Source organism: Globicephala melas, chromosome 15 (assembly GCF_963455315.2).
Source record: "Globicephala melas chromosome 15, mGloMel1.2, whole genome shotgun sequence".
In the NCBI taxonomy this organism is placed as follows: domain Eukaryota; kingdom Metazoa; phylum Chordata; class Mammalia; order Artiodactyla; family Delphinidae; genus Globicephala; species Globicephala melas.
This window is the reverse complement of record NC_083328.1, coordinates 50,774,592-50,800,518: the sequence shown is the minus strand read 5'-3', so window position 1 is coordinate 50,800,518 and position 25,927 is coordinate 50,774,592. Positions and strand designations below refer to the sequence as shown.

General features: G+C 42.0%; 1 protein-coding gene across 7 annotated transcripts in view; it reads left to right on the top strand.

The window, feature by feature from the left end:
• Positions 1 to 25,927, top strand: part of PLCB4 (phospholipase C beta 4) — a 421,043-nt gene that overhangs the window by 266,205 nt on the left and 128,911 nt on the right. The window lies entirely within an intron of this gene.

Below are 25,927 nucleotides of genomic sequence, written 5' to 3'. Positions count from 1 at the left end.
CAAGAGGGAGGAGATATGGGGATATATGTATAACTGATTCACCTTGTTATAAAACAGAAACTAACACACCATAGTAAAGCAATTATACTCAAATAAAGATGTTGTTAAAAAAAAGGGGGGGATTTTAGATACAATTGATTCCAACTAAGTTTGGTTTTATTATAGTTTGTTCATTTTCTTGATAATTGAAATGGTGAGAGGTCCTTGAGACCTGTGTGGAAAGCTGTACTTCAACACATTCAAAATATTAGAGTAAATCATATCTAATTTTCATCTTTTAAATTAAAAATTATCAATATCAACAATTTGAGAGTTCAAGCCGAATGCAATTAAGTGCACTTGACTACTTTTGTCCACTTTATACAACTTGGCAAGAAGGCCAAAGGCTAACTTAGAGGCATTTCCAAGCCTTTTCTCCCAGGTAACTCAGGTCTAGGTTGAGTACCAGCGCCACCATGATGATGGCCATTGCTCTTCATTATAAGCTGGCGAGTGACATCTCTCCCTGAATCTGCTAGAGTATCCCAAAATATTTGTGGTTTTCTGAGGCAGTTTCCCAGGCTCTGGAAATCTATAGGATAATTAAAAAATACTTCCTGGCTTCCAGTTCCTCAGAGAAGGTCATTTTGAAGAGATTAAATGTAATCACTGGCTGAGTATCTCTTCTGCTGTCATATAAGCAGAAACCAGTTAGAGAAAGAGTACTATTTTTTGATAAAGTGAAATGTGATTTGATGAACTAGAAGTTTATCATCATTGAATCATTTTTATTTCTCATGATTTTTTTGGTTATTAATCATCATAACTCACTTATATTTAGAAAATACTGATGACTTGCACTTCTAAAGGCATTTACTTTTCTTCCAGGTGCCTCTGAAAATGAGGTAAAGCTAGGAAAGAAATCTTAACAAGTATTAAACACAATCTCGCTAAGCTTTCAACTTTCTTAAGTGCTATTTTACTAGGATTATAAGCAAAAAATTTTCAGCTTCATAAAATAAATAATGCCTCTTCATAAAACATATCAAACTGGTGTTGACCTTAAAAATAAAAGTTATTTTATCAGCAAAAATGTGTTTATTTAGGAATAGCAGAGGAGTTGCAATTCAGGACAAGCAAGCTATAGCAAAAGCCATAGTCAAGTCCATAGAACAAAGGAGGGGAATATTATTGTAGAGAGAGAAAGGAGGAGGTCAGGAGGGGTTGTTCTGAACAAAAATCCATTGGAGAAAAGTGCGAGTTCAGGGAGATGGCAGGTTACTCAGGGGCTGAGTTGCTGGGCTAGTCAGTATCTTGTGGGAGATGCCACGCACATCTTTTCCTTTTGGGGACCTGTAATTGATGATTCTTTCCTATTGATGATTCTTCTCTGGGGTCTGTAACTGACAATTCTTCCCATAGTTGATGTCCAGTGGTACCTTGTGAGAGCTTCTCCTTCTGGCCTCCTGACTCCATTTTAGTAAGGTTTCCCTTTATTAATTTTCAAACCAGAAAGCCAAATAGTGTTTCAAATGGGGCTGTAGCCAGTTGTTCTTATTACAGCTGACCTTTGAATAACACAGGTTTCAACTGCATGGTCCACTCTTATATGGATTTTTTTCAATAAATACCTATCACAGTACCACACAATCCGCAGTTGGCTGAATCGGGGGATGCGGAACCACGGATATGGAGGGTTGACTGTAAAAGTTATATTCATATTTTCAACTGCACTGGGGTTGGCAGCCCTAAAACCTCACGTTGTTCAAGGCTCAACTGTATTTCCCTATTCTGTAAGATTTAGTTCTTTAGAGTCACGGCCATTAAAATTTTCAAGGCACCAAATATAAACAGAGAAGGTTTGTTTCTACAGTTTTTTGCATGAACAGCAGGGAGAAATGACAGCTGACAGCAAGTGGGAGGAACAGGAATTAGAGAAAACACAACCTGATCATCCCAAAAGTGCCACGGCAAAGGGACCATTTGTGAAGGGGCATAAACGCCTTCAGCACCATATGGCAACTAACATTATCATGACGGTCTGAAAGATCGGGCAAACATTAAATTGTGTTCCACGTATTGGTTTAAAGAAGGCAGGGAAGTGTTTTAATCAGTGGGTGAGCATTCACTAGGTCAGAAAAAAATAGCATTTACTAACCACTGTTTTAAAAATATGTATTATTTTGCCAATAAATGCAACTAGTGCAACTGTATTTAAGCATTATTTTATTATTTCTGCTGAGGGATTTCTTCTGAGGTAGCCCAAAATTTCAGGAACTGCAGCCTGCATTGTAGCCTCTGATTGTATTCTCCTGCCACTTCAAAAGCTGTTTTTATCTAACTTTACTTGACTTTTAAGTTACTTACATGAAAAATATATTTCGTTTCCTAAGTGGTACAAGTGGTATAAAAATCTTTAGACATTTTTCTATCACAGAGGAGAGAAACAGCAGTGATTTTTAAAACCCATGCAGCCCAAATGTCTCTAACTCAACTGGCATCCTGACTTGCCTTTCATGTCCTTATTTTTTTTTTAACATCTTTATTGGGGTATAATTGCTTTTCAATGGTGTGTTAGTTTCTGCTTTATAACAAAGTGAATCAGTTATACATATACATATGTTCCCATATCTCTTGCCTCTTGCGTCTCCCTCCCTCCCACCCTCCCTATCCCACCCCTCCAGGCGGTCACAAAGCACTGAGCTGATCTCCCTGTGCTATGCGGCTGCTTCCCACTAGCTATCTACCTTACGTTTGGTAGTGTATATATGTCCATGCCTCTCTCTCTCTTTGTCACAGCTCACCCTTCCCCCTCCCCATATCCTCAAGTCCGTTCTCTAGTAGGTCTGTGTCTTTATTCCTGTCTTACCCCTAGGTTCTTCATGACATTTTTTTTCTTAAATTCCATATATATGTGTTAGCATATGGTATTTGTCTTTCTCTTTCATGTCCTTATTAAAGGGCTGAAGACCCCATCTCCTGGCTATTCAGGGCTCACCCCAGCCTTTCCTAGAATTCCTAGGTGCCTACGGCCGCCTTGTGATCACTCAGCTCCTCAATGCCTTCTTACCTCTCTGTTCCCAGGACTGTTCCCTACTCTAATTTCTCTCCCTAAACCCATTATATCACTGAACCTCAGGAACAAGGATGTTGTGTGAAATAGGCTTTTATTAAAAATTTGGTGGTAGCAGAGGAGAATTACAGCATGCAGTAGGAGACAATAGGTATCATGAGGAATAAATTTCAGAGGTCAGCAGGGCAACAGGTGTCTCTCTCATTGCCTTCTTTTTTGCCCCACTCTTCCACCAAGAAGCATTTTCCTGTTTCTTTTCTTTTTTGATCTCTCCCTCAGAATCCTTTTCTAATACACCCTTTTCCTTTTTCGCATATGCCTCTTATTCCAATTAGAAACAAACAAACAAAAAAAACAACAAAAAACCAACTCCCTCTCAAACCAAGGAGGAAAATGGGAAATTCTGGTCCCTTCTCATCCTGAGAAGTGTGGTTCCTTGTCCAGCTGAAACTCTCCCATCCAGACTCTCCTGAGACCTCCGCTTTTGCGTAACTTTGAAGGGCAATGGATATACTTAAACACACAAAAATTTTAAAGACCTTTCTCCCTTGAAAGAAAAGCGGTCTGTCGTCCTTCTAGAGAAGTGGTCACCAGCAGAACTTTGCAGTGATGGACATGGTCTGTACCTGGGCTGCCTGTTACCACATGTGAAGAGGGTTGTGATGCACAGTTGGTAATCTCAGGGCTTTGTCCTCAACCTGTGCACAAAATCTAGACTGCACTTATTTTTCTTAGAGTGCAAGAGTTTCTCTTTAGCAAAATTAATTCAGTTTGGCATTTGGAAAACAAACAAACAAAACAACAACAACAGCAAAAGTGGCCAGTGAGACTGAGGAACTGAGGTTTTATCTTAATTAATTTTAATTAAAGCTTACATAACAACATGTGGCTGGTGGCTCTCTTATTGGACAGCACAGTTTTCTAGACAATTAGCTTAAATTACAACCAGATTTTAAAATACCATCCTCTTTCCCCAGCACGCAGAAAGAGCTCTCAGTTTGCTTAACTGGGATCTGCAGTTTCATCAGCCACGTCTTCTTAGTGGCAGCCAGAGCAGAGATTTGAATGTTTTATAGCTGACTTCCCTCCCCCACCACCCCACATCCCAAATCCCAGCTTGGGTTGGGCTGCCCCTTTTCCTCACCTGTGAGGCAGGCTGCCGGGTTGGAGTGTCCTTTTCTGGAGAAGCCTTGGTCTTTATTACTAACCCCTCCCACTCACCATCCCCAAAACCCTCCCCTGCACACACACAGAAACGGAGCCCCTTGATGCTCACAACTGCTGCCAGGAAAACAGAAACAGTTATGGTAGCTGCCAATCCCAGAGGAATATGGAAGTGCAGCATCAATAAAAGCTGAAGTGAAGCCAAGTGGGACAGGCCGAATTTGGCCTCTTTCCAAGGTAGCTCTGAAACCAAACTGTAGGGCACTCAGTGAAGCTCCAAAAGGCCCAGGCACCCTACATACCCCAGGCTGCACATCGGTGAAGCAAATAATTTAACAAGTGTAATTTGCAAAAAACTAAAAACACATCCTCATAGAAAGTATTTTGACTGAAAGATTTATTTAGCTCCTCAGTGAGGATACCAGCAGGATGATAAGTCTAGTTATAAGAGCACTGGAGGAAAAGAGGAAAGGAAAGCTGCAACAAGCTTTGTCAATTAGATACAAAACCGGTTACTGCCCTGGAGGGTAATGAAACCATAACCCCTGAGGCTGTCTTTTCTACCAGACACAAATCACATGCATCCCTTACAGAACAAAAAATGGCTGCAACTTATCTAGTTAACTTCAGAAAAGCTGGGCCCTAAACTACAGTAAATAATAAGTCAAACAAAAGGGCATTCTTCTAGAGAAATAAATCATCCTTGGGTGGGTCTCTAGACAGCGTTCCTGTATAACATGGAAAGGACACATAGCCATCTTTTTATCTCATTCCCAGTTTCGGGTGATTTAAACTCAATTGCACCCACAGAGTTAGGATATCCAGCTCAAAAAGTAGAAAGTGGAATTGTAGCACATTATTTGTATTTACAGTGAAAGATTCTTACAGGGTCGTCATAATGATAACAATTCTGATCATATTTATTAGTCTTTCAATGTTTAGAGTCAACCTAATGGTAGACAAAATATTTAATTATTATTGATGAAACAGAATGAAAAATCTATTAACTTTGTCAGTGCAAAGTAAGGGTACAGACAAATCTTGGAAAGGAGAACTAGTTGGAGACACAGAGGAAAAACCAGAGGCTTAATATTCTCAGTGAGAGGAAATGTTGATAGTTGACGGTGCATTAAATAGAGGCTTCTGTCTATTATTTAAAGCCAATCACAAAACCAAAAAGAATGTGATTTCACATTTGGAAGGGAGAGGAGGGAAAGTAGGGAAATGAGTTAAATTGAGTTCCTTTTCTGAGTTGTTATCCTAAGGAACCTATCAATATTCCTACGTGTGCCTGGTGGATAATTAGTTCAGTTATTCACTGTCTTGCCATGAGTCCTGCTTTCTTCAAGCTCCAGTCCCTACTAGAATTGGACATTTAAAACAAAACAGAAAATGTGTTATATCAGTTTATTGTCCACCAAATTACGTCCAGATATCTTGGTTTGATACTGCAGGCCCTCAGCATGTGGCCCCAGATGTCCTACCACCCTCACCCCTGTGCTTTCCCCCCCACAGTCACATTGCAATGAGGAAGGTGGTAGATTGTACCCCTTGTGGGGTGAGGAGACCAAGGTGGGCAGTGGGTCCAGGGGACTGACCGAGAAGGCCTCAGAGAGCAAGCCCCCTTCGGTCTGCATATTGGTGGGTGAGTCCATTAGCGGATCAAAGGACAGCTAAGATGAGGGGACAGTCGAGCTCCTGCAAGGGCATGGGTGTGGGATGGGGGCGTGGCTTGTCTGTCTGGGGTAGGAGGGCAGGTGGTGAAGGCAGGAGCTGCAGCTGCAGAGATGAGCAGTGTCCCACCATAAATGCTTTACTTTCCAGCCCAAGCATTGGCACTAGATCCTGAAGGCTCTAGGGACCCTTCGATGGATATTTTTTAGCAGGAAAGAGTGAGGTCTGAATATGACTGGAAAGTGGGTCTGGCTGATTAGTTGTATCTGGGAGGGTAGAGGTGGGATTGAAAGGCTGGATAGACAGTAATTCAGACACATGGGAAATAAGAGGAGGGGTGGAAGATGGAAATGAATTAGAGGATTTTCTAACCTGGTGGATGTAGAAGGTGAGGGAGAGTAAGAAGTGTAAAACAAGGTTGGGATTTCCAGCCCAGGAAGCTGGGTGGGCTCTGATGCTGGCACAGAGAATGTCAGAGAAGGGGTAGTTTATGGATGTGCTCATGTGGTTCTTCTTCATGAAATGAACGGTACTTATCACTGTATGTTCTGTTGTACCCCAGAAGCATTTTGCATATACAGAAATCACATAAGTTTTAGTTTAAAATAAACTGCACAAAAAGAGAATTGACAAACATAGTAAACTACCCAAGAGGATGAACAAATGGATGCATTCTGTTCCTTCCTCCGTCCTCCACTCCCAGGGGTGCTGTTGGCATCCTGGCTGGAGTAGGCGTCGTGAGCAAGGGCATGGTATGAACAGAAGTCTGAGAAGTAGGCAGAAGCCTCATTGCGTACAGCAGCAGTTCTGAAAGTGTGGTCCCCAAACCAGCATCATCAGCATCACCTAGAACTTTATCAGAAATGCACATTCTCAGCCCATCTCATGGATGAATCAGAAACTCCGGGAATGGGCCCAGCAGTGTACGTTTTAACTAGTCCTCTAAGAGACTTGGATGCACATCTGAGTATGAGCTCAGTGGTCATAGGACAGGGATGGGGAGCTTGGATTTCTTTCTGAGTGTTATGGGAAGCCATTTTCAACAGGGACTGACGTGATCTGGTTTACGTTCTGGTGACAGTTACTTTGGTAGCTGTGTGGAGAATGGATTTGTAAGGGGCGGGGTGCAAAGTGCACACCACAGGTACAGAGTACGGTTAGAGAACACCAGGAGTTTAATTTAACGAAGGTGAGCTGGAATCTTAGCCCTTCCTTTTACTTGGTGTATCTCTACAGGCAATTTTCTTAATACCTCTGTGCTAGAAAAGGGGAGCTAGGAAGGTAGGTGGGTCTGAAGAATATGTATTGTATTTCAGCTAAGGATCCTATGATTCTACACCTACCTGCCTTCAGTTACCTCTCTCTTCATCATCATCTTGCGATCCTTCCTCATATGGTAAGAAAGGTGTGGCCAGAGCCTGAGCACTTAATCACTTAATCACGCTGAAACAATCCGGAGCTGCAAGAGCTAGTATCAGCCGGGGTTTTGCAAGAACGCCCGGACCTGTTCCTTCCTCTAGGCCCTCCTTTGAAATAACAGTGCTAATAACATTATCTGCGCTTTCAGACCCCCCAAAGCTTAGAGACCATTGTCATCCAAGCAGGACGTGTTTAAGGAAAGGTCTGTATGGTTTGCAAAATTCTGGGAAGTAAGTGCACTTGAAGACAAAAGACTCTGATTTGAGCCTTGACCCTGACATTTACAAGTTATGACCTTGGGCAAGTCCTTTCACCTGCCTTAGTGAGCTTAGTGGGCTTCTAGGGGCAGAAAATTGTGGGACGGTAAATACATGGTGAAACTAATGGAATATCAGGGTTATTTTAAGTAAGGTTTGTGCAGACACATCTTGGTGCTGACTTTCTTCTTCATGGCCACAAAACACCCTGGAGGGGGACTATATGGAAGGCTTTATTTCTCAGAAGTTTCTGCTTTAATTAGATAAGGGAAGCTCTGACCAGGTTTCTTTCTGCATTTGTTGATTCTCAATTGCCTTCGGCTCAGAAAAATCCATATGCAAAGTGGCATATATTGGGATGGCACGTTCTAATTCCCTTCAGTGATTTAGGACAGCAACCATTTATGTAGTCTGAATCTGTGGGTCAGCCATCTGGGCTGGAATGGGCACACTCAAGTGTTTGCTGGCCCAACTGGGGGCTGGCTGATTTAGGATGGTCTTAGCAGGACCCTCTCATCTCCACCCCACCTGGTCTGTCATCCTCCTGCAAGCAGATGGAGCTTGTTCTTTCCTGCACACAGCCGAGTTTCTGCTGCATGCTGTAGACCAAAGTAAGTGGGGACATTGGGAGGGGCTGCAAAGTCACCTTGCGAGCAGCGAGATTCAGGGAGGGGTGAAGGAGTGTGTCCCTCTCTGCAGTTAACCACGGTTATTGTAGGTACTCTTTATGTAATCAGTCATCTTGCATTGAAAAGGCACAGAACAGGGGTCAACACACTTTTTCTGTAAAGGACCAGATATTAAATATTTTAGGTTTTGCAAGCCATAGGGTCTCTGTCACAACTACTTAACTTTGTAGCATAAAAACAGTCATAGAACATTCAACAATCTGTAAATGAATGAATGGGCTGTGTTCCAAGAAAATTTTATTTTCAAAAACAGGGCTGTGGTCTGCAGACACCTAGCTTAGAAGACGAATAATGATACATAGAAATGAATAACAAATTAGTTTGGATGGTGATGATGATACTTTCAGGTAATTACTTTTAGCTCAGTCATTTTCCCTTATGAATGTACTATTAAATTTTCAGTTTAGTCTTCCTCAGTTTTGTTCCCTTTTCTCTATAACTGTATTGGCTTTTGCTGAATAATCAGTTACTCTTGTCTAAGATGCTCCAGTTTTATTTACTTGTTTCTGCTTACTCTTCTCACTTTTATGTTTTTTCCCTCTCTGTGAAGTTTCTTTGGGTTTACATTTCTTCATTGCTTCACAAAGGTAGAAGATAACTCTATTCCCTGGAGGAATAGGAGCATCTCACCCATGAAATGGTGTCTGAGTCAGTCTCATGGAAAACTCTAATACTTGAGATTCATGCTATTCAAGGGTGTAGGAAGGACTTATTTGTGGGAAGATGAGACATACATCCACTAGGAAGCTAGAGAAGGAAATCCGGGAGGGTGTTCAATTTACAAGGAGCTGGTGAAAACAAAATGAAGCAATACAACACAAAAAGAAAGTGTATAAATAATCAGTAAATCAAATGTAAGGAGCTAGCTGAGGAGCTACTTAGGTCTCTGGAGTCTGACTGCTATGCTAAAGAATTTAGTTAAAATTCAGTGGCTAAAATGACAGTGCTTGTTTTTTTTGTTTTTAACATTTGTTTTTAATTGAAATGTAGTTGATTTACAATATCATGTTAGTTTCAGGTGGACAGTGCTAGTTTTTTATTGCTTTTTTTCTACCTGAGTGTAAATAGGAAAATGCACAATATCTGCTCCTTCAAATCTTGTCTGTAGCTGCAGGGGAGCAGGAGGTCAGTGGCTGTGGTCAGGCATCCTTTAATTAGGGTTGACGAGCGCAGCCTTGTGGATCTCCAGCCTGATGGCGATGGGGCCCAGAGAACATCCTGGCTGCATTCTGTTTGGGATCACACTCTGTTCATGCGTGTGGCCTGGCCATTGAATTAATGGAGTTAATTCAAGTGTGAACAAATGAACAGTCAAATGAAATATACAGCATATTTTAAAGTGAATCATTTTGAAGTCCGTTCTCAAGTAAGAAAATGGCATTTCTTTAAACTCAGTTTCATGTGAATGAATTCCCTACTTCTAAAAATGATGATAAATGTTTTCGTTGTTACTGGTTTTGGTTCTTTTTAGGGAGGATGCTTTTCAGTCCTTATGTTTTCAGAGAGACAGCAGCAAATGGTCTTGAAAAGCAGGGTTTTAGTTCCCTGCCCAGAAATTGAACCTGAGTAGCCTGGATGTAAACCAGGAATTCTAGCCACTAGTCCACCAGGGGCTAAAGGCTAAAAGCAAAGAGGCCCTGGCTCTTGCCCCATTTGAAAACAAGAATGTTTCAAGGAGGCAAAAACTGTAAAATCAGGTACAAAATTTATTATTATTAGCACGGCACAACCTGTGGGAGAGCACACAGGGAAGTTGTTTATGTAAGGCAGAAGCAAGGCAGAGATGCGCACCCAAAGAGAAAGGGTGTGGGCATCCTCCCTAATGAGGAGTGCAGCAAAGAGGCGGTTAAATCATTTATATAGGGCAGTTTTTCCAGGTCGTTGTTTACCTTGGGCCAATTATCTCGTTTCTTTTCCACACCTCACCTGTCCTAGGACCCTCTCCAACATGCATGCGTGTGTTTTTGCCAAGATGGATTCCAGCACAGAGGGCTGTGGGAGGTTTGAGATCACCTATTATGGGGTGGTGCCCCCTCCCTTTTGGCCCCAGAGGAGCCTTTCTACACATGTGCAGTCCAGGGAGTTCTCCTTGACCTCAGGAGTGGTCATCTTATCTCTTTATTCCAGCAGAGCTCAGCTCCTGCCATTAACTTTGTCCTTGGCGTGTCTAAGGAAAACAAAGCTCTAATTTTACTTCCCTTGGTAAATACCAGCTGTCCAGCCAGGGCCCACCTCCCTCCTACCTCACTTGCAGTAGAAATAGCTGCCATTGTGAACCCTCACCAGGTGCTCTACAAATGGTATCACTGTGTAAGTTCTCTACAGACATTATTTCATTCAAGCCTCCTAAGAACCCTGTTGTTAGGTGGGTCTTTGTAGCCTCATTTTACAGATTACAAAATCAAGCCTTAACATGGTTAAACACCTCACCTGAGGTAACATAACCGTTCACAGGCTGAGCTGAAAGATGCCATGCTAGCTAGCCTGCAGTGGTTCTCAAAGTGTGGTCCTTGCGGCAGCCTTAGCTGCACATGCAGAACTTGTTAGAAGTGCCCAAAACAGGCTCCACCCCAGACCTACTGAATTGGGAATGGAAACTGCAGGTGGACTCCAACAGTCTGTGTTTTAAGAGCCCTCTGGGTGATCCTGATGCAGCTCGAATTTAAGAACCACTGGGCATAGGGCAAGGGAAGGAGTTTTAGACTTCCTGAGAAGGAAAAATAAATCCATTTAAAGTCCTTTACAACTAATCTCCCCAAACAGGCAATTCAGATAAACAGGGGAAGACTGTTCACTAAAAGAGACTTTTCTTTTTTCCAGAGGAGTTGAACCTATTAGATTTTATTGAGCTCTTCTAGGTGCCAGGCACAGTGCTAAGCACTTGACGTCAATCATCTCTTTAAACCCGCAGGTGGTTGCGAGGATTAAATGAGATTGTTTTCCACGTTATACAGGTGGGGAAAGAGAAGCTTAAATCAGTTAAGAAATTGCCTACTACCCAACATGTATTCATGGACAGAGCCAGTCTCCAGAACTGATGTCTTGATGAAGAGAACATACAGGAATCACAGCCATCAGTACGATGACTTGACATCTTGGAATGGCTGCCATTTGCAAATGATGGGGTTCGGAATATGCCACCCCCAAACATGGAGTTTGAGAAAACAGTAGAATCAGGAAGGTCACTCTGACCTTCCCATCTACTCCCCTCCTCTCCTCTGAAACAGGTCATAAAACCCACATGTGAGAGGTATGCTTCCTACTCCTGGATGAAAGGGGGGTCCTTATCTTCTGAAGAAAAAGGGGCTCTGAGAAGAATCTGAACAAACAGGCCTTCCGAAGCCCCCCCTCCCAGTTTATTACACTTACCTCATACTCCTTGACTCTCATATTTCTCCACAACTGTCTACTTTTCCGCAAACCCAGCACAAAAATATTCAAGCTTAATTGTTTCTTCTAGTCCTCGTTTTCTTATAAGGGCTCCCAGGTCACCTAAAACTTATATTAAATACATTTATATGCTCTTCTCCTGCTGATCTGTTTTGTCAGTTTAATTTTCAGACCCAGCCGGGGACCCTAAGTAGGTCAAGGAAATCTTATTCCTTCCCTACACAAAGAAACATATTTTGGGGAACTATGTATGATTGAAAAAAAAAACAAACTACCTATTGAAAAATCACTTTCTGAAGTTCCTTAATGAAAGCTGTTTAACTCTTTTAGTCACCGATTTGCTTTATCTATTTAAGACCATAATTATTATATTACTACAGCCGGACGTTCTTAATTGGATTCTGCTAAAGAAATGAGGATGGGCAAAAAAATTATTTTTCATTTATTTGCCCCTAAGGGCAAATAACTGCCTCATAAGCAACCCTAAAAATGCTAATACCTCTACCTTAGACTCAGTGAAAATCAGCATTTAAGGATAGAAAAGTACTAAGCAGGACTTTCTTAGTCTTTACATTTTGTGGGGAAGAAGACCCCACACAACTAGATAAAATGTACTATATGAGGGGCTTCCCTGGTGGCACAGTGGTTGAGAGTCCGCCTGCCGATGCAGGGGACGCGGGTTCGTGCCCTGGTCCAGGAGGCTCCCACATGCCGCGGAGCGGCTGGGCCCGTGAGCCATGGCCGCTGAGCCTGTGCGTCCGGAGCCTGTGCTCCGCAACGGGAGAGGCCACAACAGTGAGAGGCCCGCGCACCGCAAAAAAAAAAAAAAAAAAAAAAAAAGTACTATATGAAAGGAATATAATATTTCCTTTCTTTACTTTTTTTTTACATTTCCTTTTTTAATGAAATCTTTTATTTACTTTTAATTTTTATTTACCGACTTATAACAATTTTTATTGAAGTATAGTTGATTTACAATGTGATGAACTTATTTTTTAATTTAATTTTTAAATTTTAATTTAATTTTTAATTTTTAATTAAATTTATTTTCTATTGGAGTATAGTTGATTTACAATGCTGTGCTAGTTTCAGGTGTGCAGCTAAGTGATTCAGTTATACATATTTCCATTCTTTTTCAGATTCTTTTCCCATATAGGTTATTACAGAATATTGAATAGAGTCCCCTGTGCTATTACATTTCCTTTCAGTCAGTAGAAATAGACGTAACATATCCTCAGCAGGGAAACCTGTCTTTTAATACTGAATATTGATTGTGATAAATTAATAAGAAACACATGGTTTTTAAACTGCTTATTCTTAAAACCATAAATAGTAGGCAATTGCTCTGAAATCCTGCCTCATCAAAACATTTAATGAAGCGGATAGGCTGAGCCACAATATCTTCCCAGGAATGTAAGCCAACATACTCTTTCTACTGAAGAGTCACCCTGAGGACACTTTTGCTGCTGCCTCCAGTGCTCTCCTACTGTGGACTGTCTTCTTCCAAGTACCTAAAAGGGCAGGTGATTCTCTCAACTTTGGTGAGATGCAAAAAGGAGCCTAGTTTTCGGATGCTCAGCAGAGCCATGTTGCCAGGATATTGTTTGCAAATAAAGGGTTTGTACTAAGTGGTATTTAGGGTAAAATCTTTGCCAGAGAACTCTTTCTTGAAGAGTTTGAAGTACACATAGTTGGTTAAGGGCATGGGTTTGGAGTTAAACAGAAATAGCTTCAACTTGGGCTTTGCTGCTCAAGAGATCTAACCATGAGCCCGTCTTAAACCCACTAGGCACTAAGCCACAGCTTCCTTGTCAGGAAAATGGGGGTGATAATACCTACCTCACAGAGACATGATGAGGAATAGGTAAGATGGATCTTTTTACAGAGTAAGTTGGAATATACGCCTCTTCCACTTTAAACCTTCGGTGGCTTCCTACCTCATTCCAAATAATTTCCAGGGTCCTACTTGTCCCCTTACAAATCCCTTACAAAACCCATCACTTCATTGTCCCATTGATGTTCCCTGGAAGTATTAGACACAAACCTCAGGGCTTTTGCACTTGCAGCTTCTGCTCTGACTGCTCTTCTCCATGTATCATCAGTTCTCCTGGTTTACTTCCTCACTTCTTTCCAGTTTTCCTCAAAGTCACCTCATCTAAAGAGGCCTTCATCATCATCTTACTTAAAAAACGCATGTGCCCGTGCACACACACACACACAGCCCTTACCCTTTAGATTTTTTTACCTTTGCATTTATCAATTCCTGATATATTATTTATTTGCTTGTTGTTCATTGTCAAAGTCACACATAGACTATAAACCAAGAGACAGATACATTGTTTTTGTTTACTGCTGTGTCCCCAGCAGGGAATTCATTCATCACCTCACAGATATTTAATAAGCATCTCTGATGATCCAGCAATTCCTTGGTTACATATCTGGGACTCAAATTGATTGTTATTTAAATGGTTCCTAATTTGTAAAGACTTTTAAGGGTCCTAAGAAACTGGAACTGGAGCTCCTTTAGGGTGATCTAGAGAAGGGTTAGCAAGAGATCTCATCTGTGGCAGCCGTGGAGCTGTGCCATTTACATCTCCCTCCAAGACAAAACTCACTAGGCGTGGAGTCAGTGGGACGGCCTCCGCTGCAGCATCCTCACCCCTGCGACGTTCAGCCGAGGCTCCCAGCCAATGAGTGACATGGCAGAGACTGGAGCCGGCCCTTTCCTGCCCCAGGTGAGGCTCCTCTGGTGGGTGGTTGTTGCTCTGGGGCTCCCATCCACCTGGCGGAGACGCTCTCACAGCTGCCCTGCAGTCTGAGACCCTTCCTACCTGCTCATCCTTCCTCCCTTCTCTGCTTTCACAGTCATTAGTCCTGCCAGTGTGGTTTGAAGGCTCTCCCTGCCTACTCCTGTTTCTTCTCCCCTTTCTCTTTCATACGCATTTCCCGTAATCAATCAATCAATTCCCCGTAATCAATCAAGTTCATCTTGGTGTCTGTTCCTAGATGACCCAACTCATGCAACAGCCCTTCTCTCAGGGTAGAAGAGTCATGTACTAAACCTTTGGACTGCAATTTTCTGAAGCCAAGTCTGTGCTCAGAATTCTCTAGGTTGGTAGCAGTGGTCCTCCATGTGCATGTGCCAGTGATTTCTGCACCTCTTTTAGACACAATAAAAAGTGATAGAACCAGGATTGGTCCTTAGAGCCAGTGGGGACTGTGTATCTTTGAAGCCTAAACATAAGCTATTTCAGAAGATAAAAGTGGAAAGGGAGCGACAGAAAAAATGCATTTTTACAAGCTGGACTATTTAAGTGGGCAATGCCGATATTCAAAGGGAAATTCCGTGAAAGTTATTTGAGATTCCTTTCCTTTCAGTTACTCTATTCAACACGGACTGTCATCTCCATTTGGCCATAGTTCAAAATGTTATTTCTTTGATCAGCCTCTTTAGATGTATGTCTTCTGTGTTGCTATATGTATAATCCCTGGCTCGTTGTAATTTATTATTCTGGAACTGAATGTGTTTTTATTAGAAGTGGTTTACTGAAAAGAAGGATTTACTAGCTTATGATCCTGTTTTAAGCACTTATGCAAAGCACATCTTCTAATGTTCTTAGAATTTTTTGGAGGGGGAGGATGTTAAAGAAAACATTATTCATGACACTTGTTAAAAATAAGACAGACTGTGTTCAGGAGACTACTACAATGGGGGTTTTGCAGAAGGGGAGAGAATTTGAACTCAGCTTTGAATACAATAAAGAAGAAAAGATTTATAACCAAGGAGCAGGTTGGGGGGTGGGTCAGTGGATGGAGAATTACTAAGAGGAAACATCAGGGGTAAGGAGAGATTTGGGCTAAACCACCCTAATAGGATTCTTGCTGAAGGCAAGCCAGGGTGATCAGACATCACCTGGGAGATGGTGGAGGTTGAAGAACCAGATCAGATACTAAGGGTGATCAGATACTGAGGGTGGAGGATTCTAGCTAAATCAAGTTATTAGCAGGATTCTTGCTAACACTGGGCAATGCGAAGACAGACACAGAAGTCCAAAAGTCAAGGCCTATTTGGGAATAAGATTCAGAGGAGCCTGACTAAAGTTGGCTCAAGGAGAGAATCTTTGGGGTGGGATGTGTGTGTGGTGGTGGTGGTGACATATGTTTTTAATGTTTGTTGTAAATGTTTGTTACAAAAAACATTTCTTTTCCTCCCTGGCTCTGAGTAAGCTGGTCTTCTTTCATTTTTCTCATTTTAGTTGCTACAGCAACTGTTTTGACTAACATGACAGTTTTCCTGCCCAAGAAAGTTACTTTCTTGAGTGACCACCCACTCCATCGAAAGGCATGTTTTGTTGACTTTCTTCTTCTTTTTGCACTCTGAGAGGTAATTGCCGAATATCTTAGGAATAATTTCTTCAAGTGTTGTCTGGCAAGAATCAGGGAGCCTGTCTCAGCGCCCTGCTACAAGACAAGAGCCCTCGCAGAGTTTAAGTGTTCATACTTGGTCTCAAAATGCCCACAACAGAGATGCTTCTGGGAGAGGGAAGGACAAAGAGAGACAGATACAGAGTTTGACATCTCAAACTGGCAGACCTTAAAAGTTAAGACCCAAAGATTCAACATCTCTATCTGGAAGTAAAAGAGAAAATGGAGATTCCTAAATATTGAGGACCGTAAAGTGAGCAGACAGAAATACAGAGTTTGACTCTTTCAGGTGGATCATTTGAGCAATTCCTTCTGCTTCCCAAATTCAGATCCTAATCGAGCTGATCAGCTTCTCACAGAGCCCAGGATATGTCAGAGCCCTTGTTAATAACAAACACCATCAGGCCCAGTTTCAGTTTCTTTTTATTTTGCGGTACGCGGGCCTCTCACTGCTGTGGCCTCTCCCGTTGCGGAGCACAGGCTCCGGACGCGCAGGCTCAGCGGCCATGGCTCACGGGCCCAGCCGCTCAGCGGCATGTGGGATCTTCCCGGACCGGGTCACAAACCCGTGTCCCCTGCGTCGGCAGGCGGACTCTCAACCACTGCGCCACCAGGGAAGCCCCCAGTTTTTTTTTAAAAGATGACGTAAGTCAGAAAAGGTGCTGTTCCTTCCTCTTGCTCGTTTTCAGCAGCCTTCGTCGACTCTCCCAGGCCAGGTCACTTTGAAAGTTGATGATGTTCTTCATTTCTGACGTCAGAATAAAATGAAATGAATGGATTAAATCCTTCTACTTGTTATCAGAATAAGCGTTCGCTGTATTTCACGATCATTGCTGAAATCAGCTCTCTAAATGCTCACGGTTGGCTACTGAGAAGGAGAACTTTTCATTTCTGCTTCTGTGGAATTGAGAACCCAAGATAGATAGTAGGTCCAGCACCTGTAAAACTTGCTTAACAATCTCTTGATCGCCCCTCACTATCTGAGAGCGAAATCAAGAAGGTGCCAGGCAGGGGCTCCCAACACAGGGACGGTCTCCTCTGGTCACTACTCCCCGACACGCCCTTGAAGAAGGAAGGACTAAAACTTCCTTCTGATGGCTTGCCCTCTGTGCCTGATGTGGACTGAGGCTGGCTGGGGCACAGAAGAAAGCCTGACCTCTCTGTGCAGAAACCACACTTTAGCGAGTCTAGCTCCACAGTCATTTACAATCTCTGGGATATCCTCACGTGTAGACCTCCCGATCTGCATTCTGGATCAGTGGAAATAAGCGCGCACGGTACCACTGCTCATCATGAAGACCCACGTGACAGAGATGCTCTCCCCACCATGATGTACTGATAGATATAATCCTGCCACATATTATCTGTGTCCTCTGGGGAGACTTGCTAACCTCAGAGAGAATCTGTAAGGTAGGGGAGGCGGCAGTTACCACATTTGTTTCTTGGATGATTCATCATAAACAATACTAGCAACATGAGTCATAGTCACGGTCACTGTGTTCTTATATTGATAATCAGTAATAATGTAATGGGTGCAGGTTATGCATCAAGCCCTGCAGTGCCCACAGGTGGCCCGTAAGATGTGTTATTGTTCATGCTGCCATCCCTGCTTTTGGAGATGAAGAGACGAGGCTCATATAAGCCTGTAAGTGTCCAGCCACGTTTGGATCAGGTCTGTTGGACCCTAAAACCAATGTAACATGCCCAGTAGTTTCAGGTGTTCATGAAATGGGCTTCGTGCTTATTTACACATGTTTCTTCCACATCCCAAAGTCAGCTGTAGTATAGAAGTAGGTGCCACGAGATAAAATGTATTAGGGATTTAAGTTGAAGACAAAAAAAAAAAAAATGGGAAAGTACATCAAATTAGGGGTAAAATTAACAGGCAGCCACTCTATGGGCAGCAAAAATGTCCCATAAAATTGAAAGAAGTGAGCTGCAGATTTGCTACTTTTGATCATGGTAGCCAGAGTAATGCAGGAAAGAAAAACAGTTAATAGGATTCAAACTGTCTGTCAGATTACAAGGAACGCAACAGATTAGGAAAAATAACTTTTCTTTATACCAGGATCCAAGAAAAAATTCTGATAGCTTTCTACAACAACCGGTAATAAATACAGTCTGTACAGTTCATGGAGTTCACAAGAGAATCCTTAAACATGATGTAACTAGAACTGAAACATTTCCAAAGCCCTTCTGATCTGAGTGATGGTTACTGGCCTTCAGTGACAAGGAGAACAGCAAAGCCTCCTTCAGATGTGATGCTGAGCAGTTCCCTGGGCCCACTCCCTGACAATGTCTCTTTCTCACTTACAGGTCTCAAAGCAGGCGCGATGCAAATGCCTGCTTCGGTGTAGCCATCCATCTCAGCTCTGCCCCGCCAGCTACATGACACAGGGCTGACGCTTAATTTCCATACCTCAATGGCCTCCTCCTCTGTAAAGTGGGAATAATAATAGTACCTCCCTCACGGGAAGTTGGGCGGTGAATAAGTTAATGTGTACAAAGCTCAGACCATTGCCTGGTGCTCAGTTAGCTTTGTTTTGGTGGTAGTGGTTTATAATGTTATTTATATTTGGTTAGACCCTTCGTGGCCTTTCTCTAACTCAGACTTCACTTGTCCCTCTTCAGCCTTAACAAAGCCCTTTCTCTTCCTCCAGTGTTGATCAAACCATGTTTACCCAAAGGTGGAGCCTCCAAGGCAGTGTTCATTCACTGACAACCCAAACACCCACTGATTTTAGGCAGACTGGGACCTGCTCGGCAAGGTTGACAGGGTAGAACAGACACAGGCTTTGGAATCAGAGAAACCAGTTTGAATCCCAGGTCTGTTATTTATCCACTGTAGCTTTAAAGAATTGACTCTCCTTCAAACATTTTTCCCCTTATTTCTAAATACTGCGTGTCTGATAAGGTAACCACTAATCATACCTGGCTGTTTAAACGAAAATGAAAAGTTCAGGGCCCCTGTCACACTAGCTACATTTCAAGGGCTTCATAGCCCCACATAACCTTCATGGCCTCCACGTTGGGCTGTGTTCATCTGGCACGTTTGCATCATCACAGAAAATCTGTTGAAGAGTGTTGGATAGTAGCCCTGAATTACACAGTAGTTTTCTCCTAACTATTACCAGTTATTTGGCATTGACCTCGTCCCAGGCACTTGGGCTTTCTCAGCTTTGAGAGCCATGTGAAGTTGGTATCAGTTTTCTCAAGTTACAGGTGAGAAAAGTGAAGCTTGGAGAGATGAAATGGCACCAGTGCAAGATTCTCTGGCAGATGCCTGGTGCGGAGGCTGATAGTCAAACCCAGGAAGGATAAGCTACAAGGTCTGGGCCCCAGTGCACCTCCTAGGGGTTCACTTTCTCAGAAATCAGGAGGCTCATGATGGAATGTGGAAGTCCTCACTCATTTCACTCCTTCTATATTCTAATCTACCCATCCCATCACAAGCACACAAGAGGCCCAGAACAGCTAATGTTTAATTGAAATAATGTGAAGTTAACATGTTTATTAACCAGCCCCAAATCACTATCCCTTCCCAGTAGTGAGACTTGACTATTCCCTGTTTGATGATGCAGGCCCCACAGTAGAAAAATATAGTCATTCACAGTTAACTTAAGTAGTAATTGTGGGTGAGAGAGCAGGAGAGGGAAAGGTAAGAAATAACCACAAATCACAGTTAAAATAAAATCAACCACCTGTTATTGCCTGTTATCTAGAAATCCCACCCAAATACTTGCCTCCTATTTAGAGTATTTGGCCTGCTGAGATTTCTACCACTCCATATGCAAAGAAATGGTATGAAATGTCGTTTAACCAAATCACTTATAAAATTGAAATAAAGGAAAAATATTTTTAATCTAAATCATTTTGAAAGTAACTTGAATCTTTGAAAGATAAATTGTGATATTGAATGATGTTGAAATAGCAAGTGTTAGGGGAAAAATACACTAAAGATAATGCTGAGACCACAGCTTTTAAATATACTCTATCCTTGATGAAATGGGGGCAGCATCTCTGGAAGCCCCTAGGGGCAAAAACCCCTCAGAACAGGGATCCTTGAGGCAGGAACAGCTTCTAACTGTAGTGATTCCAGCAAAAGTGATGCTTCTTGCTTCTTCCAAACAGAATGCCCTCCGATTACCAGCTTATCCGCTTTCACAGGAGTTCCTGTTCCTTTCACACTGTCTCTCCCAATGGCCAAAGGAAAGAGCTGGTTTGGGCTGGATGTGTTAACTACTCCTTGAGCTCTAAAGCGTGACTAATGAGTTTTAACCAAGTCCTATGAGAATTGAAATTCTGAGCCCCCTGGAAGAAGTTACATTATGGTTTGCATCCTTACCAGAGGATCCCACTACCATCTGTTATTTGCAAACAAACAGATTTGTGAAGGAGCAAGGGCCCAGCTTCCTTTGACATCTCCCCTGCCACGCTCAAGTCTGGAGGAAGATTTTCCTGACAAGGGAACTGGGGATATTATAGCCTCAGTGTGGTCACGAGGCCACAGTCCAAGTTCTGGTCAGTAGGTACCTGTGTGAAATTTAAAACTGCTATTAGGGGAAAAGAATAGAGAATGTGTGGGAGGTGCAGAGAAATCTAAATAGGTTGGATTTCAGTTCCTTTCAGCGGATTGTCACATACCCCTCAGGTCTGTTCTCTGATTTTCATGGGTAGTTTGAATCCACTTGGTCTGAGAATTTTCCGGTCACAGTCGACAAGTTTATCGTGGGCCTTGTTGGAAACCTTGTCATTAGCATCTATCACAGCTCCTTACAGGTCTCACTGGAGAATTTCTGTGCTGGCAGCTGATTCTCCTAACATCTGATGTTTTTTATCTATGAACTAAATGGACACCTGGTAAATGATATTTTTTCCCCTTTTGCTTTTGTTGCTAGGGAGCCCAGTGCCAAATAGGCACCTAATTCTCCTTGTGTAGGACCTTTTAACAAGTACTTCTAAAAGCTCTTCTACTCTGTCCTTATTTTGCAAATTTGCCTTTTCTTCTCCTTCCTTAGAGTTCTTATCCCATTTTGCAAAGGATCTCTTTGCAGGGGCCACACCCAACCTCTAAGATGAGCTTGTATGACTTAGAAAAAGGTGCTGCTTGCTCTAAGCAGACAGCCTCAGGGTGGTGCCCTGGTATTTGTATGTCTGTCCGTGGCAGCCCTCCAGGGACTGACCCTGATGGGCTCTGGGCCTGGTGCAGCCCCCTCAACTTGAGTAGCTTCTTGTTTATGTTTTATATATTGGCCTACTGTGATATATTTCATTTGAAAAAAAATTCTTTTCTTATTTTTTAAGACCATGAATTTAGTTTCGGTGTGTCTTTGATGTGCTAGGTGCTTGGAACACAAACGTGAGCAAGAAAGTTTCAAGGACTCTGCCCTCACAGAGGTTATATTCTGATGTGGGAGCCAGGCAATAAATCAATAAATAGTGAAATAATTGCAGACTGTGTTTTGTTGCAAGCAAGGAAATAATCAGGATACTGTAATAGAAAATAAAAATAGAAAATAAAGTATTAGGGAGGTAAGGGAAAACCTCTCTGAAGAGGGGATAATTAAGACAAGACCTGTAGGATGAAGAGGAGCTAAGGACAGTAGAAAGAGTCTTCTGGGCAGGTGGAACAGGAAGTGCAAAGACCCTGAGGCTAGAAGAATTTAAGAAGTTCAAGGAAAAGAGTCCTGATGGTTGTAATGAACAAGAGGGAACACAAAGGCAGAAAGTGGTGTGAGATCAGGTCTCTAGGACCCAGATTAATGCAGGACCTTTTAGGCCATGCTAGAAGTTGGAATTTTATCCGAAATATGATGGAGAACTATTAAAAGTCAGTGACTTTAGTGAACTGATTAAAAGTTTGGAGAATCAATATGGCTGCTGTGGAAAGAAAGAGTAGAAGTGGGAAGATCAGTCCATGGGAGATGCTAGGAGTTGGGATTTTATCCTAAATATGCTAGGCATTGGGATTTTATCCTAAATATGATGGGGATCTACTAAATGATTTTAATGAACTTATTAAAACTTTGGAGAATCAACATGGCTGCTGTGGAAAGAAAGAGTAGAAGTGGGAAGATCAGTCCATGGGAGAGATGGTGATGCTTTGGACCAAGGTGGTGGTAGTAGAGATGGAGCAAAATGGATATATATGAAAAATGCTATGAAAATGAAATCAAGAATAGAAAGTCAAGGATGACTCTTAGGGGAATTCCCTGGCGGTCCAGTGGTTAGGACTCTGTGCTCTCACTGCCAAGGACCAAGGCTCAATCCCTGGTCAGGGAACTAAGAAAAAAGGATGACTCTCAGTTTCAGTAGATGGATAGATACTAGTGACATTTATTGAGCCCAGAATGTCTTGTGATGGAGAGACTTAGAGAGATAAGGGTGAGGAGTAAAGAATTCAGCTATGGATATGTTAGTTTTGAGACATCTGTGTGGAGATGTCAAGTAGAGAGTTAGATGTCTGAATTGGGAACTCAGAGAAGACTGGGCTCCTGTTATAAATTTGGGAGTCATCAAGAAATAGATGGTATTAAAGCCCTGGGGTTAAAGGAGGTCTAGGAACGTAGTGGAAATGAGAATTCCCAGAGCCAATTCCTGTGGAACATGTAGAAGTTGGGTGTAGAAGGAAAAGAACTTAAAGGAACAGAACACAGTCAGAATATCAACATTCCAGAGCTTCCAAAAGGAGGGAATAGTCAGCCACTCAGAGATCAAATCAAAGGAGAAAAGGAATGCGCGCACTGCATTTGGCAGCATGAACGTAAGTCATGGTGGACCTGGCAGAGAAATGTTAGCAAGTGATAGAAACAGAGGGCAGATGGAATTGGTCAGAGATGGTAGGGAAGGGAGATAGTAGAGACAATGGCTAGAGAAAGACTCTTCAAGATATTATGCCCTGAAAGGGGATGAGAGACATGAGGGAGTAAATGAAGGAGGAAGTGTTGATGGCTAGAACATATTTGTTTGCTGATCAGAATGATCTAATAGAGAAAAAAATTGAGTATTGGGTGGTGATAAACAGAAGACTGAAATCCTTGTGTAGGTGAAAGAGGATGGAACCTGGAAGAAGATTGAATCTGGAGCAGAAATGGGGGTATTGACCTTTGATGGGAGAAAGTGTGCTTTATTAGGAGTAAAGATGGAGAAAGTTCTCATCTGAAGAGTTTCCTTTAATCAGTGAAGCCCAGTAATTGGCTGGGAGTAAAGGGGTATGAGAAGAAGCAATGAGATAGGCCTTTCAAAGAGTGGGGAACCTTTTAAAAAAGAATTACAAGGTTGAAAGTCATGTTGACTATCCTTTTGAAGCTGATAATCTTGAATTTAAACCAAAGCCAGACAGTCCAGTTTTGTGGTTTTCTTTCATCAAGTTCAGCAATAAAAAAATGGACAGGGTGGACTTAGTTTTTTGGCCAAGAAAACAGAAAATGAGACACAGGAGTTGAGGGTGCCTGTGAGGGAATGATTGTAATATTGGACCATGGAAATAAGCTAGACAAGGATGGAAGTAAAAGGAGGAGAAGTCTGGTGGTTAGTGAGAGATTGGCAGGGTTAATGAAGAGGAAGTTGCAAGAAGTCAAATTAATACAGAAGAGTGAGGACTGTAGAGCTAGGGGCTAAAAAACATCAGATGGAAGGGTCCAAGAGTGGGATGTTTAGGAATCCAAATTTCCAGATGGCGATGGTGAGGTCTGAGGGTACTAAGTAATTGAGAGAGGAAGAAAGAAAAAACTCCTTGCAGTTAAGAAGGCCAAGGAACTGAAAGTTCCACATCAAAACAAGCTGGAAAATCATTCTTATTTATCATGTATATTTCCTGGATCATCTCAAATCCTTATTTGGAATTGGATAGGGTGCACATAAGTAAATAATAATGAGAGTAGCTGATTCATTGTGCATCTACTCTGTAAATACCACTTTAGGTCATACTTCTGAACACTGAAATTCTATATTACCATTAGGATATTACTTGGGAAGTATTCTAAAATGTGTTCATTCTCATAGTTTAATTAATTGATTATTCTCATTTCTCAGTCAGTAATGATATAAGACATTTTTGTTCAAGTTCAATACCTTTTTGTATGACATACAACACCTTTCTTATCTAGCCTTATTTATGTGTCTAGTCTCATCCCGTACCATCCCCTTAAGATGTTCTAACCACACCAGCTCCTCAGAAGTCCCCACTGGCAGGTCAAGCCTACATGCCTGCCATGCTGCTTCACCTGGATAACTTCTGCTCATTCTCTAAGACCCATCTGAAATGTCAACTTCTGGGTCAAGCCTTTTCTAAAAAGTTGAACCATCTAAAAGTGTATTTTTGTGGGTCAAAGATATCACATATTGGCAATTTCATGTTGTTCATAATTTGCTACCAAAAATATAAAACTGAACTACACGTGAGGGATGGTAGCTACCACTTGCTGAACTGTAACTATGTGATTCACATTCATGGTAAAAATATAAAGGTACTTTAAATTTATCATCTCATTTCATTCCCTGAAAGGTAGGTGTAAATACTTCCTTTTGTTAGATAAGGATTCTAAGACTTAAAAAGGGTCTTTGCAAGAGAAGGTAAATAATAAGTGGCAGAACTGGGTTTTGATTCCAAAAGCAAAGGTCACATTATGCCCCTTCCTTCGTCTTACTCATCTCTGTGACTACAGTGCTAAGCACGAGCCTGGTACAGAGTTGAAATACCTATGATAATTCTTCACCTGTTTGAAAACTACCCAAACAAATTTAAAAGTTGGCTTTGTTCAGGGCCCCTGCTACTCTAAATTCTGACACGTTAAGGTGGCCAAGTCTCTTGACATTGGGTTTACCTTGATGAATGTTGCTGCTCCTTGGAATTTGGAAAGATATGTTTTGGTGGGTGAAGCTGAGAGTCTGGACTACAGTTAAAATCTTGAATCCAGTAATTGCTCTTTGTTTGAAGTCACACCCTGCTCCTGTTTGCCAGGCAGGTTCTCTATAGCAGTGTTGTAATTATCTAGGAGGACAAGTTCTTTAGATCACGAGAAGAACAAGTGGATTTGTTGACACGTGGGTGCCAAGTCTTGATGTAATGCAAACGGAGGGCAGAAGGTATCTGGATTCATTCCCTGAATGCCCTTTTGCTTCCATTGACATAGAACTTTCCTGGTGTTCTTAAGAAAAGTGTTGCTTTCTTGCTAAAATAAAGACCAGGAATCCTTTGGCAAATACAACTTAGCTGCTCTGGGTCCCCTGCATTCATCTTTATTTGAATTTTGATTCTGTAGTTTTCAACAGAGTTCCTGATGTCCACAGCAGTGGTTCTCAGACTTTAGTGAGCATTAGACTCAACTGGAGGGCTTTTTGGAACACAGATTTCTGGTTCCCACCCCAGAGATTCTGATTCAGTCTATCTGGCCTGGAGCCCTAGATTCTGCCAATTCAATCAGTCTCCCAGGTGAGATTGAAACTGCTGGTCCCAGGACTACACTTTGAGTAGCTTAAAATCTTGCTTAAGTTCTGGTTTATGGGACACCAAGTGAGGTTGAATATAAAAGCAAAAAGCTCAGGAATTATCTGAATGCTGAATTGTATAGACAAAAAAAAAAAAAAATCAGTGACTTAAAAAATTATCTCCTGATTTCTGACATTTTGTTAGAGACCAGCAACAATTCCTCTTGTGTGGAGGGATACTAGTTGGCTGGAACTTGGGAGTCCTTCTTCTTTCCAGGAGCTCTTTTCCAAGATCTTAGAGCAAATTTCTCCTCTGTGACCTTCAGAACATTAGTGTGTTTTGTTCTTAAAACTACCCTAAAAGAAGATGCTGTATAAAATTGATCAGTCTTTCAATGCAAAAATGAATGCAAGAAATTTTCAAAATG